Genomic DNA, 14,254 nt, shown 5'->3' with positions numbered 1-14,254 from the left:
CCACTTTATTACATTGAATCTGGACTCCATAAATTATTAGCATCAGCCTTGATTTTTTTTTTGTTTTTGTTTTGTTTCTTGGAGGAAGAAGCTCCAAATAAACAGTAGGCAAGATGGGGCGCCTGGGTGGCTCAGTGGGTTAAGCCGCTGCCTTCGGCTCAGGTCATGATCTCAGGGTCCTGGGATCGAGTCCTGCATCAGGCTCTCTGCTCAGCAGGGAGCCTGCTTCCCTCTCTCTCTCTCTGCCTGCCTCTCTGCCTACTTGTGATTGCTGTCTGTCAAATAAATAAATAAAATCTTTAAAAAAAAAACAGTAGGCAAGATTTATATGCATATTACTTTAGCGTTTCTTGCCTGAAAGTCTTGATTTCAGTCCTTTTTCCTGCATACCTGTTCACACTGTCATAAAAGGGGAGTGCTGGTTATAGCTTTGTAGCCAGAGGGAAGATAAATGCTTTTGTCTGCGGGTTTGATTCTACTTTATTCCTGAACAGGGCACTTGGCCATCACGTAGCCCACTCACTGAGAGGAGACAATTTGATTTTTCTTCATAGCTGTCAATTTCACTGGGCAACTATGAATTTCTGGGGAACATTTGTAAAATAGACGGAGTTACAGAAGATATGCTGACTGGCAGATGTTTCGAGATTGATTAAAGATTTAGAAAGAAGTACATTTCCCCAGGCTGCTGGGCTCCCTTTTAATGAGATTGACAGTTTTACACATGGGGCTGAAAAAGTTCTTTATCATACAGAAATAAATTTCTAAAGTTAAATCCACTTGAGAGAGATGGATACAGGGTAAAGTGTGTGTGAAGAAGATTGGACATTTTACTGGTGTTTAACTTTGAAGCTTATTTTCTAGAGAAAGATGAAGTCGAATATTTCAAAGATGAAAAAATCCTTTTGTTAGACTAATTGCTCTAATATTAACTCAAAGAGTGGGGCAGCTTTCCACGAGTTCAGGTCACGCATTCCAGGGAACTTGTAATCGTGGTTTTAGATAGGCTTTAGGCACATGGAGATAAAAATTAGCAATTTTCATTTCATCTTCCAAAGGTTCAAGCTGAAAAAGGCATTGGCACATTGGTTGGAAAAATGACTAATAAGGAGACTATAAGAGTTATTAAAAAATATTTCTTACTCTTCTCTGACCTAGAGAGGCATGCAAGTAAAGGTTATACTAAATATAATATATAAAAAGAATAATGTCTTCAAGTTTTGATACTAGAGGATAGAAAAAAGAGCCACAATAAATAGACATCCATAATAAAAACAATTTGATACTGACTTTTCTGATCCCTGTATTTTACTGATGGGGAAACTGAGGCCCTGAGAGATTTCATGACTTCTCCAGAGCTCTGGCCCCTCAGGAACTGACCTGTGAGTCTACAACCTGGGGGCTAAGAGCATAAACCTCGGTGACAGGTGGCAGACAGATCTTTCTAGGCCTCTGACTTACTGTAATTTTGTTTATGTTTCTTAATCTCTCTTAATTTGTTCTCTCAGCTAATTGGTGTCAATAATTATGGTGCCTATCTCATAGGGGTGTGAAAATTACATAAAATAATTGATGAAGTGGATTTCATAGCTTGTAGGTTACTTTGAAAAGCAGATTTTGAAGTTGGAGAGCTAGGCTGCTGTGTTCCCATGGGTTCGTAAGCCACGCCCTCTGCCAGGAGAGTCGTGGGTGCTTAAGGAATCAAGGAGTGAACACCAAACACCAAAATATGAAGAGGCTGCTACTTGGATATACCAAAGCTAAACTTGTGATCCAATTAAAATGTTAATTTAAATAGTCTTGCATTCGAAGGACATCTTGGTATTTTACTCTTTGAATTTTTGTTTCCAAACTCTTGTAACTCAATTGTGAAATCATGTAATTGAGGTGTTGGTAAAGGCAGGAGTGGACAGTTGAAAGGTGGTGTAATCTGTTGTAAGGTGAAAAATTGCCCACTGAAAATCTGAAGCCTTCGAGTTTTGCTTTGTTCTGCTTTACTCCATTGTTGTACCTTCTGGAAGATTGTCCTGATACCTTGTGGTGTATGAGAAAAAGCAAATGGCAGGGGAAAAAAAAGGGAAATTTTGGTGCACATGTATTCACAGAATATATTACTGTGTGGGCATAGAAAAATGAAGAAAGGAATGGTTTCTGGTAGTACCTATTAGAAATGTAACCGTGCTTTCCTCTAAGAAGTGGGACCGGTGCAGGTGAGGTGAGGTGGGTGGTCATCTGCTTTTTACTCTTACGCTTTTCAACTTCTTTATTTATCTATTTGCTTATGTATTTTTATGATGCACATCCATATCTTTTGTAGTATAACAAAAACAAATATTATGACCCTAATTGGCTAGAGATAAAGAACAAAGAACGTTGGTTGGGAGATGAGACTCTTTGTGAATTCATTTTATTTAAAAATAGGTTGAAAATGCATCTTTATACAAGGGCATATACTTGCATATTGTGTTGTCCTAAAAGATACCATCCAGTAATGGCACTGACCTTTTCTCTTATGTAGCTGTTGGGACTTTGGACAGCAATGGATCATGTTCATTCATACGTAAAGCCATGCATTTGTCACTTTGACTGTGTATTTTCCTTTGCAAGAGAGCTAGCTAGGCAGCGGACCTCCTGCACCTTAGCATAATTATTATGGCTTGTCAGAAACATTATAAGACATCTTCCCAATTAGAATGAAATATACTTTCCTTTAGTGATCATTATTAATGTTGTTTTAATTAAGAGCATTGATAGCTCGGGGTTTCAGCCATATCTCACTCGCTGTGGTAAATTTGAGGATTAAATGGTCTTTTTATATACCGTATTATCAGAGGAACAATAGCAGCTCTAGTCAGTCAAGAGAGAAAGATGGGACTGGGTTCTTATGCTCAGCTATTTCAAGATGGCTGATTAGCTAGTGAGAGACAGTGGTCAGAATGAGAAAATGGGAAATGGAGGCTGGGTCAGATTTTTAGAGCAAATCAAGCTAATTTGGAATTGCAAGTTACCTTGATAATTTGTTCACTTCTAGTTTCCTGTGTTATTTTGCAAGTGTTGGTGTTTGCTTTTATGTAGCAAAATTACATGAACTGTTTTTGAGTTGTGGTCTTAACGATCTGTCTAAATTGCGTAACCGACATATATTGTTTAATACTATAATATAAAGCAGGGAAGGAGAGGATCGTGCCCCTCTGAGGTTTGAATCCAGTCTCAGCCCCTTGCAATGTGCTGTCCTTGTCCTCAATTTATAGATGAAGGAGCTGGGCTTACAGGGAATCATAATCTACTCAAGATGGCTTAGCCTAAGAACCAAAGGGGCGAAAGAGTTGAGGTCCATGCCTGTCTCTGTTTAATCTCTGTCACACTAATGCAGGTCTCTATACACAGTCCTTGTAATTTTAGCATCAGTAATAGGACTAAACTGAATGCCTTGAAATGCTACTAAAGGACTGCCTCTTTTAGATATTTTCTTGACCTATTTTATTTATCCAAGATTCTCTGAAAATGAGAAGAAACTTCAGACTTGCTAATGAGCAAAAGAACTAAAAGAACTGCATTTGAGTAAAAACCAAAATTTTATGACCATGTGAATGTCATACAACTGGCTTGAAAGACAGTGGAAAGATGATACAGCTGGGGTGTCTGAGCATTCTTTTTGTGTTTATTTATTCCTTAAGAAATAGACCGCTGGACTAAGCTAGGTTCTATAAGTGGAATCTTTAGAAGAATTTTAGTAAAAAAGATCTTTTCATTCAAATTAAGTTTGAACACTGGGCACAATGAAAATAGGAAAGACTACATCAGTGTCAATAAAATGTTTTCTGTCTCTTTATTGTTACTGTTTTGCTGGGTTTTCGAATGGTTTCCCTGTAATAATATAAACCTAAAACCCCAACAAGAAATTGTTATTTTAGTATATATACTTTACACTTTTTTCCATACCCATCTAAAATTTCACTTTGCCAAAAGCAAGGGACACAGGGCAAAAATGAACTATTGGGACTTCATCAAGATCAAAAGATTTTGCAAAGCAAAGGGAACAGTCAACAAAATCGAAGACAACTGACAGAATGGGAGAAGATATTTGCAATTGATATATCAAATAAAGGGCTGGTAGCCAAAATCTATAAAGAACTTACCAAACTCAACACCCAAAGAACAAATTCAGCCAAGAAATGGGCAGAAGACATGAACAAACATTTCTGCAAAGAAGACATCCAAATGGCCAACACACACATGAAAAAGTGCTCAACATCACTTGGCACAGGGAACTACAAATCAAAACCTCAGTGAGATACCACCTCACACCAGTCATAATGGCTAAAATGAACAAGTCAGGAAATGATGCTGGCGAGGATGGGGAGAAAGGGAAACCCTCCTACACTGTTGGTGGGAATGCCAGTTGGTGCAACCACTCTGGAAAACAGTGTGGAGGTTCCTCAAAAAAGTTGAAAGAAAGGAGCCTAGATGTCCAACAACAGATGAATGGAGAAAGAAGGAGTGGCATGTATATATGATGGAATATCATGTAACCATCAAGAAATGAAATCTTGCCATTTGCAATGACATGGATGGAACTAGAGGGTATTATGCTAAGTGAAATAAGTCAATCACTGAAAGACAATTATCATACGATCTCTCTGATATGAGGAATTTGAGAAACAAGACAGATCATAGGGGAATCATAGGGGAAGGGAGGGATCATAGGGGAGGATCATAGGGGAAGGGAGGGAAAAATGAAACAAGATGAAAGCAGAGAGGGAGACAAACCATAAGAGACTCTTAATCTCACAAAACAAACTGAGGGTTGCTGGAGAGGAAGAGGGTGCGAGGGATGGGGTGGCTGGCTGATGGACATGTGCTATGGTGAGTGCTGTGAATTGTGTAAGACTGATGAATCACAGACCTGTGCCCCTGAAACAAATAATACATTATATGTTAATAAAAAAATTAAAAAGATAAAATTTCACATCCTTGCAATTATTACATATTTACAATGTCATAGTCTGTGTATAATATCTAAAATGGATTGTGTTCTATTACAGATATTCCCCCAAAGGGTTACATAATTTTTAAAACCATAATTTTGAAGTCTATGATACTCCATTGAGTAGGTACATGATTTACTTCCTAGTTACTTCCTAGTAAAAACAGCTAAATTGTTTCTAATTCAGGTAACACTCAGGCTTATAATAACTTCGACCATGTTTCGGATTGTTCCCTTTCAATGGAGGTGATTAGGAGGCTAGAAAGTGTGAATATTTTTATGGCTCTTGATATACGTTGCGAATTAGCTTCCTTATGGGCCACACCAGTTTACACTTCTGTCAGCAACATCTGAGGGAATGAAGACCAGTTTTTAAGACTAGAACTCTGGCAGCAGGCCACAGACGAGCTGACGCTCTGTTTGCTTTGCAGTCACCCATTCACTGGTGATAGGACTGGGTTGAGGATCCCAAGTTCTACGACAAAGTCATACCTCTAGGCCTCAGTACGTGTTTTGGCTCTTAGCATAAGAATATACACAATGGGGGCGCCTGGGTGGCTCAGTGGGTTAAAGCCTCTGCCTTCAGCTCAGGTCATGGTCCCAGGGTCCTGGGATCGAGCCCCGCATCGGGCTCTCTGCTCAGCGGGGAGCCTGCTTCCTCCTCTCTCTCTGCCTGCCTCTCTGCCTACTTGTGATCTCTGTCAAATAAATAAATAAAAATATTAAAAAAAAAAAAAAAAAAAAAAAAAAAAAAAAGAATATACACAATGTTTTAGGGAAACAAAAGCAGAAATAAACTATTGGGACTACAACAAAATAAAAGCTTCTGCGCAGTGAAGTAAACGTTCAGCAAAACTAAAAGATAACCTACTGAATGTGAGAAGATATTTACAAATGACATCAACAAAGTGTTAGTATCCAAAATATATAAAGAACTTATAAAGTTAGACACCCCCAAAACAAATAATCCAATTAAAAATGGGCAGAAGACATGAACAGCAAAGAAGATACACAGAGGGCTAATAGATGAAAAGTTGTTCCTCATCAGTTACTGTCTGGGAGATGCCAATCAAAATGACACTGAGTTATCACCTCACGCCTGTCAGAATGGCTAAAATCAACAACACAGGAATCGACAGGTGTTGGCGAGGCTACAGAGAAAAAGGAGCCCTCGTGCCCTGCTGGTGGAAATGCAAACTGGTGCGGCCACTCTGGAAAACAGTATGGAGGTTCCTCAAAAAGTCGAAAACAGAACTACCCTACAATCTAGTGATTGCACTACTGGGTGTGTACCCAAAGAATACAAAAACACTAATTCAAATAGATGCATGCCCCCCCTTTATTTATAGGAGCATTATTTACAAGAGCCAAATTATGGAAGCAGTCCAAGTGTCTACTGATTGATGAATGGATGAAGAAGTGGTGTGTATACACACACACACACACACACACACACACAGAGGAATATGATTCAGCCATAAAAAAGAATGAAATCTTGCCATTTAAAATGACACAGATGGAGCTAGAGAGTGTGATGCTAAGTGAAATAAGTCAGAGAAAGACAGATACCATATGATTTCACTCATCTGTGGATTTAAGAAACAAAACAAATGAACAAAAGGGGGAAAAAAGATAAACCAAAAAACAGACTCTTCACTATAGAGAACACACTGATGGTTACCAGAGGGGAAGGGTGTTGGAGGACAGGGTATGATGGGGATGACAATGGGGATTAAGAGTAACACGCCTCATGATGAGCGCTGAGTCATGTGTAGAATCGTTAAATCACTACATTATACACCGGGAACTACTATACCACCGTATGTTAGCTAACTGGAATTAAAATAAAAAATTAAAAAAGGAATATATACAGTGTTTTGTGACTTCCATAATTCAGGCCCTCTGTAAATTCCCTAACTCATTTAGCAGTTTTATTATCGCCAGAGAAAAATGAAATAGGCTCTTTGAAGCAGTGAGCTGAGCTGTCTTTAGCACATTAATAACTGCTGCAAATGATTTCGATGAACTTTTTGGTTTCCTTTGTTCCAAAACTGGAGAGAGGACACATCATATCTATTTCTGAATTTTGAGCAAACTTTGCATTCCTCAGTTAATACTCGGAGTGCAGTTCTCTTGTCATGCTTGCCAACAGCAGAGAGCATCAGATTCGGTTTGTGACCTATTCCCCTTTACTGATTATTCTCCATCAAGAAAACGATCTGCATCGACTCTGAAGTTGGGAAAGTGGGAGCTCTTCTTAGTTAAGTTGTGTCCTGAATGAAGGGTACACCTCCGGCTTTTAGGCATATATGCACAGCACTACCAGAAACCACATTAGCGATCGAGACCTATTTCATAATCATTATATCAGTGATCTGTTCATTCCTGTCATTTAAAATATTTAATACGCTTATTCGCACGTGTGGGTCCGTGCATTTCACACATTCATTTATTTATCCAGCTCCTTTTTCTTGAGGACCTGTTATGTGCAAGGCTCTGTTCTTGGTGCCAGTAGCGAAGTGGTGAATCAGAATAAACTGGAAAGATAGGTTAACGATAAATGCGCTTGTTTAATCCATAATGTTAATGTTACTGTAACAGTTTTGCACTATTTGATTTAAAATTTTTATGGGAGTCACATGTTGGAACATTCGAGCATTAAAATTTAGAACGGATACACAGTGAAAAGTCTCCTTATAGCCACAAAAATATTATCCAAATGTGCAATCAGTGTTACAGATTCTTACGTATTTTTTGAGGCACATAGCAACATACACACATATAGGTAAGTTCCCATATGTGTTATGTTGTATATTCCATTTTCCACATCTGTGGCGTGTGTGTCTACACATTATTCTGCATCTATCCTGTGTTGCTTAATAAATTTGGGACACCTCTCCTCATCATTACTTATATAAGATCAGGCTCATTCTTCTTTTGCCTGGCTGCATGGTATTCCATTGTGTTAAATATTGTATTAACTTTGAATTCTTGAGAAGATTCATTATCTCATTTCTATGGCTATAAATAGGACTGCAAAGAACATCATTGTGCATAGGTTTCATTCCTTTAGACTTTTTTTTCTCAGTAAGTGTAATTGTGAATTTAAAGTGGAGTGAATTTTTAGGGCTATTGAAAAATATTTTAAAAATTATAACCCGGAAGTACAGATCCACAGTGTGTACAGAATACTGTATTTTGTGTAAGAAGTAGGCGGTAAGGCTATATATTAATATTTGTCTGTATGTGCTTGTGTTTGCATGAGAAACTAATAAATGTAGTTATAAACATGTACTGGTTCAGGGGATAGAAAACAGAGATAGGACCCAGGCTGATCAGTATATACCTCTGACAGTTCAAATTTTGAACTGTGTGAATGGCTTACTTATAAAAATTGTAAAATTTCAATTTTAACTATGAAGTTAAGAATTGAAATGTGATTCTCTATTATACTGCCATTTCCAATATATGGATATGAGCAGCTTTTTTTTTTTTTTTTTTTTTTTAAAGACTGGGCTATTGGAAAGTACTACCATCAAGTGAAATGTGGGAAGTCACAAAGTCCACATGGCCATGAATCTTGTTCACGGGTAGGATCTAACTCAGAGGTTTGTTGCTTCCGTCCCTGACTCTTAAAAACAATGGAAAGGTAATGGTATATTTCCCAGACCGCGGTGATTCACGTGTCCCCTCCACAGTCTTTATCATAGTTGCAGACAGCCTTGACTGGTTTACTTTTCTTTATGCTTATTACATTTTCTAGAAGTAGCCACTATGAAAAACCAGTGTCACCTTCCGTATACAGAAGCTGGGCGAGTTTGCGTTCCATCAGAACAGCAGAACCAGGAGGAGGATTTGTTTTCAGGATTCATTCTTAACGCATTTTAGGATCCGGTTTATGGGGTCTGGGTGTGTCCGATGCTGGAGGCTGACATCAGAAGTAAAGATGGACACAAAGGGGTAGGAAGCAAAAACAAACTGGTGCCTGTGAGGACGGGCTGGGAGTCTCTGATCGACAAAGCACCTAATCCACCATCATCAACGATGGGTGTGTCCTCCAAGGAAAAGATGGGAAGACGGTGCCCATCATCAAGGAGTTAAACAGACACTTGGCCCAGGTTTCTGAGGAGCTGAAGGAGGATGTGGCAGGAACCAAAGAAGCTGCAGCCCAGCTGTTGCCGCATGTCCACAATGTGAACCAACAGAGCCCAGACAATCCCTGACGGTCCATATGGCGCCCTGCACTGAGCGTCCAAGGTGTAAAAACAATACGGAGCTTCACCCCCTCCTAGATCTTGTGGTCCGTACTCTGATCTTCGCAGGGATCAGGCGGTTCTTTGAAAAGTATTTCCAGCCTAACTGAGTTGACCTAATATGAATCTACCCCAGAAGATAACTGTCAAAATAAATGCCTTGAAAACTAAGCAATATTATTGAATTCTCACTGGACACATGGCTCACTCGAGGTACTGATCCTGAAGCCCTCTCTTTGTTGAAGCGGAGGATTAGCAAATTTTAGAGAGGTTTTAAACTCATTACTAGCAACTGACTGGAACATTCTCCTTGACTCATTTGGAAGGATTGAAACGACACAATGAGGACCTTGCTCACTGTGAGAGTCCGTGTTACTTAGTGCCTTTGCCGGTACAGTTCTTTCTGGTCCTCCCACAGTTTAAGGAGTATGTGGTCGTGAATAGAGATGGTGCCCTGCTCTGTTCACTCGTCTCTGCATTTTCCCTTCTTAAGTGAAGGAAGTAACAAGGTGGGCGACAGTGTGGTAGACAGGAAAGGACAGAGCAGAGCTCCAGATGTGATTTTATCAGCTGGAGACCCAGCTCATGGAAGACCTGTCGTGGACACCCTTGAGTGCATAGGTCATCAGCATCAAAGGCTTGTTGGCTTTTGAGGGGATGGCTGGGAAACAAGCAGAGCCTGGCTCAGATCTCTGAGGGTTGGTGGCCATCTCCACTCATTGGAGTTCAGTTACTGACAGTAACTGAAATGTGGGGAAAAGGGAGCTAGAGCAGGGTTTGAAGCAAAGATTAAGAATTCAGAGTTGAAAATGTTCATTTTGACATGCCTGTTAGGCTTTCAGGTGGGAATGTAAATGCTTAGAATGATGGCAGCCACTTAGTAAATAGTAAATATTCGCTATCACTACTGTCATGACTGATGTTACTTTGAGAGCTCAGTATGTGTGTCTGTATATATATATACTTACTATGTGTCAGCACTAGAGAAACAATATTGGATGAGTTCTGTCCCTGTCTTCATGGTGCTGGTGGGGAGACAGATAAATACTCAGAAATTTTATGTGAGATCACAGGTATGGGGCAGTGTGGGGGAATTGCAGACACCATGTAGATCCAGATCATGGTTTTTATAAAATTAGTTATTTACTGCTTACTTAGTCTTTCCATATCCCTGTCCTCATCTATAAAATAGAGATATCAACTTTATTTTTATAATGCATCTAGGTGCTCGGTAAACATTAGGTTGGTATAAAAGGTGCTATAAAATCATTTGTTGGTTACGAAAATATTTGTTGAGTGTCTACCATGTGCCAGGAACTTGAATGGCATTAATGGCATAGTGTGAGCAAGACAGATGAAGACCCTGTCTTCCAGGAGGTCCTAGAGGACAGGGGTGGAGAACACATGGTAAATAAATGAAACGGTAGGTGGAGCTAAGAATTACATGAAAAATTCAATATATTCTAGGGTTACACTGTCCAGTAGAAATATAATGTGAGTGGCATGTATGCAATTTTAAATTTTCTAGATGACACATTAAAAAAGTAAAATGAAACAGGTGAAATTAAGTTTAATAATATACTTTATTTAATCCAATATATCCAAAATGTTATCATTTTAACATATGATAAGCATAACAATTATTAATGAGACATTTTACTTTCTTTTTTCCTAGTAAGTCTTCAAAACCTAGCGTTTTATTTATTACAGCACATTTCAAGTGCTTAGAAACTACATGTAGCTAATGGCGAATTGGAAATGGCTCATGGCTGCCATATTGGACAGTGCAGATCTAGAGTGAGTGGGTGCCTGCTTTGGATTGAGTGCTTAAGGAAAGGTGAGTCCTTAAGACAGGAAGGATCCAGCCATATAAAGATTTGGCAGAAGCCCTCCGTGTAGAAGAAAGAAGCAGGCGAAGAGCTTAGGACAAAAATGGGCTTCCTGTGGTAACTGAGAACAGAGCTATAAGGCCAGTGGGGCCAGAGCCCAGAAGGCGAAGGGAATGGTTATATGAGGTTGAGGTATGACACGAGGTAAGATCTTGTAGAATTGAGAGTCTACAGTGAGGGGTGTGGATGAATTCTGAGTGTGTTGACAACTGGTAGAAGGATCGAAGTAGGAATGAAAGGGTGAAGCTGTCACCAGCTGCTGGGAGGACAAAGGAATGGTAAGACACAAGAATGGAAGCAGCAAGTCATTGGAGATACCTCCAGTCCAGCTGTGGGACTTCAAGGATGGCTTGGAGGAAAGATGTCATACAGTGGATTTCTCCAGGCACAGCTGGGTTGAGACGTGATTATAAGACACAGAGGGTGTTTTTAGATTCATATGCTTCAAACTTTCTTGATGACATGATTCATTCAATTAAGGCAACTCTAATACCTTTATTCTTGATTATTCATTATGCATGTGCTCTATGACCAATCCACAGATTACAGTATTACATTTTAGTAAACTTACTTTCTTACTTACTCCAGACACACAAGCAAATGCAAGTTTTCATATTGTTTCCCTTCATGTGGCTGCACCCCAGTTTGGAAATGACTGTTGTGGACAGAGGGAAGGGCACAGGGGAAGTGAGACAGTGTGATGGCCGCAGCTCAACACATCTGGAGGGAAGGGTGTTATAAAGGAGGTGGGCGGGCAATGGTGAGGAATTGTTCAGGGCTGTTTCTACAGATCTGTGAGGGAGCTAGATCATGAAGAGTGTATATACGCCCTCAGAAAGATGTCGGCATATTTCTGTACACGATGGGAGGCCACTGGTGGGCTTTAAGCTAAGAGAGGTTAGCCACCATTTTGGTAAGCACTTTACATTCTCTTCTTATTTGTCTTTAACATACACAGAGCAAGAGCCGATGAAAGGGTTTAAGGCAAGATTATTTATTATGGACTAGAATATTCTCCTTCCCCTCTTCTCCATTTCTCTAATTAAATTCTCTAAATGGAAAACTCATGCCGGCAAGACTCTAGCTTTGATCAGAGAAAGAGATTTCATTCCTGGACAGCCCGCATGCCCTCTCGCCCTGACCTCTACCTCCCAACAGCTCCGGAAGAAAAACACTCCCTCAGGGCTGATCCAGTAAAAACCATCCACTTACACTGGAGACTTAGAAATGTCCACCGGAGCTTTCAGCAAGAGTACGGAAACTTTTGAAAATGCTGATTTATATTTCCTTTCCTTTGCATTCTTTGTTCTTTCACACCCAATGTCCTGGAAACAATGCTGTTGTAAGACACAAAGCTGTTCCTTTCTCTTGGCCGTGGGTTCTTTTTCTCCCTTCCTTGATAGGCTGAGGGACTGTGGGAGTGGCTGGCTCTCTACCACACTCAGTATTTAGCAGTCACACTTTATACCTAATCCTAAGATATATACACTTGAAATATCGTAACATTTAGAACAGCCTTTCTACACTTTGTACTTGTATGATTTTTAGCTTCTTACTAAAATTAAAGAGACAATAAACACTTTCATATTCAACTTCTGGTCATGGTGAAGAGAGGTGTTTTGTTGCTGATCTCTTTAAACCACAGCCAGAGATGTACACTCAGAAAATCACTTTATACTAATGACTCATTGGGCAAACGGACAATATTGCGAGAACAGTAAGAGAGATGTCACGAGAGCTTTCTAAATGGATTCGGCATGGGATCCCATGGCCTAGTTTGAGAGGGAACATTTCTCCGTCCTGATCTGCCAGAATCCAGTCAGGCCATCCCCTCCCTGCTTCGCTTGAGTTCACTCACATTGCCCTGGGTTGAGCTGGATTGGAAGGCTGCCTGGCTTTGTGCCCTCGCTGGGCCAGAGTGACAGTCCCCGTTTGGCCATTGGGAGCACACGCCATCTATGAATGTATCCATTGGATTTCACTTTTGGGCTTCTGGAGTTGAAAGAGCGGCCCGTCAGAACGGGACTGAGTCCGAGGGCTCAGCCAAACTGGCCCGATCAACAGTGCCTGCCCGTTGCACTGCACGGGACAACACAGAGTAGCATTTCCCTGTGAGGACATTCAGAGCCACCAGACTCCAACAACAGTGACAACGTCGGCAGTAATAGCTACCATTCCTTGGGTGTTCTCTGTGTATCCAGTGCTCGGCTAAACATTTTCATATACTTCTTTAGAAAGCCTTATTGTGACCTTGTGAGGGATGTAGCATGACTTTGGAGGATGAGTGTGCTTGTCCTAGGTGTGAATGCTGTCTTGACCACTTTCTTGTTCTGTGACCCAGTAGGAGTGGCCTAACTCCCGGAGGGACGCGGTTCCCCATCTTTAAAAGAGGGATAACAATAGTAGTGACTATCCAGAACTGCTGTATTAAGCAGGATACTGTAGTTTCTGGCCCATAGTAAATGCTCAGTAAAAGTTGTTGAATTTGCTTTGCTTACTAGCAAGGTGGGTGCGGCGGTTCCACAGCCCATATCCTTTCAGATTCTTAGCCAGTGGGAGAGAGAGATCATCTTTCTCCCCTAACAGTTGAAGAAATATTCTGAGCCTGACTCTTCCTGGCCAGAATTAGATCACAGATCTATGATTGAACCAATCCTGTGATGGGGTAGGCGAGTTGCCTTCAGCTAATCAGGTTCCTGTCTTGAACCTGAGCATGGTCGACCTTACCTAAACCAGCAGAGCCAAGGGGGTTTCCCAGGGAGACTCTGGGTGCCGTTCACCAGTGGGAGCGGATAGATGCCAAGTGACACAAACAGTAGAAATCCACTAGATGAATGAATAAATAGTGAGCAAATTGCTCCAAGAAGCTGCAGAGAAACCAATTTCCTTACCTTTTCTTTCTTTCTTCCCTTAAACTTTTCCTTCCGCAAATTATGCTTACTCAGAGAATGAAGGGAAAAAGAAAGATTTATCATCCTCCTGAGAAGATCGCCAACTCTAATGCAACCTTTTATATTTTCTGTGGGTCCCCTGAATATTGTGGCACATCAGTTATACTCAGACAATCATGACATTTAATGGTCATTAGCAGAAATGCTAAGGAAGTGACTCACTTGCACAGTTAT

At 40.3% G+C, this 14,254-nt stretch overlaps 1 protein-coding gene across 2 annotated transcripts in view; it reads left to right on the top strand.

Annotated features, from left to right (window-relative positions):
• The window catches only part of DOK5 (docking protein 5), a 154,018-nt gene that overhangs the window by 16,536 nt on the left and 123,228 nt on the right, over positions 1-14,254 (top strand). The window lies entirely within an intron of this gene.

This window comes from Martes martes (genome assembly GCF_963455335.1).
Source record: "Martes martes genome assembly, chromosome: 9".
NCBI classification, from domain to species: domain Eukaryota; kingdom Metazoa; phylum Chordata; class Mammalia; order Carnivora; family Mustelidae; genus Martes; species Martes martes.
The sequence above is the reverse complement of the archived record's forward strand: the minus strand, read 5'-3'. Positions and strand labels throughout refer to the sequence as shown.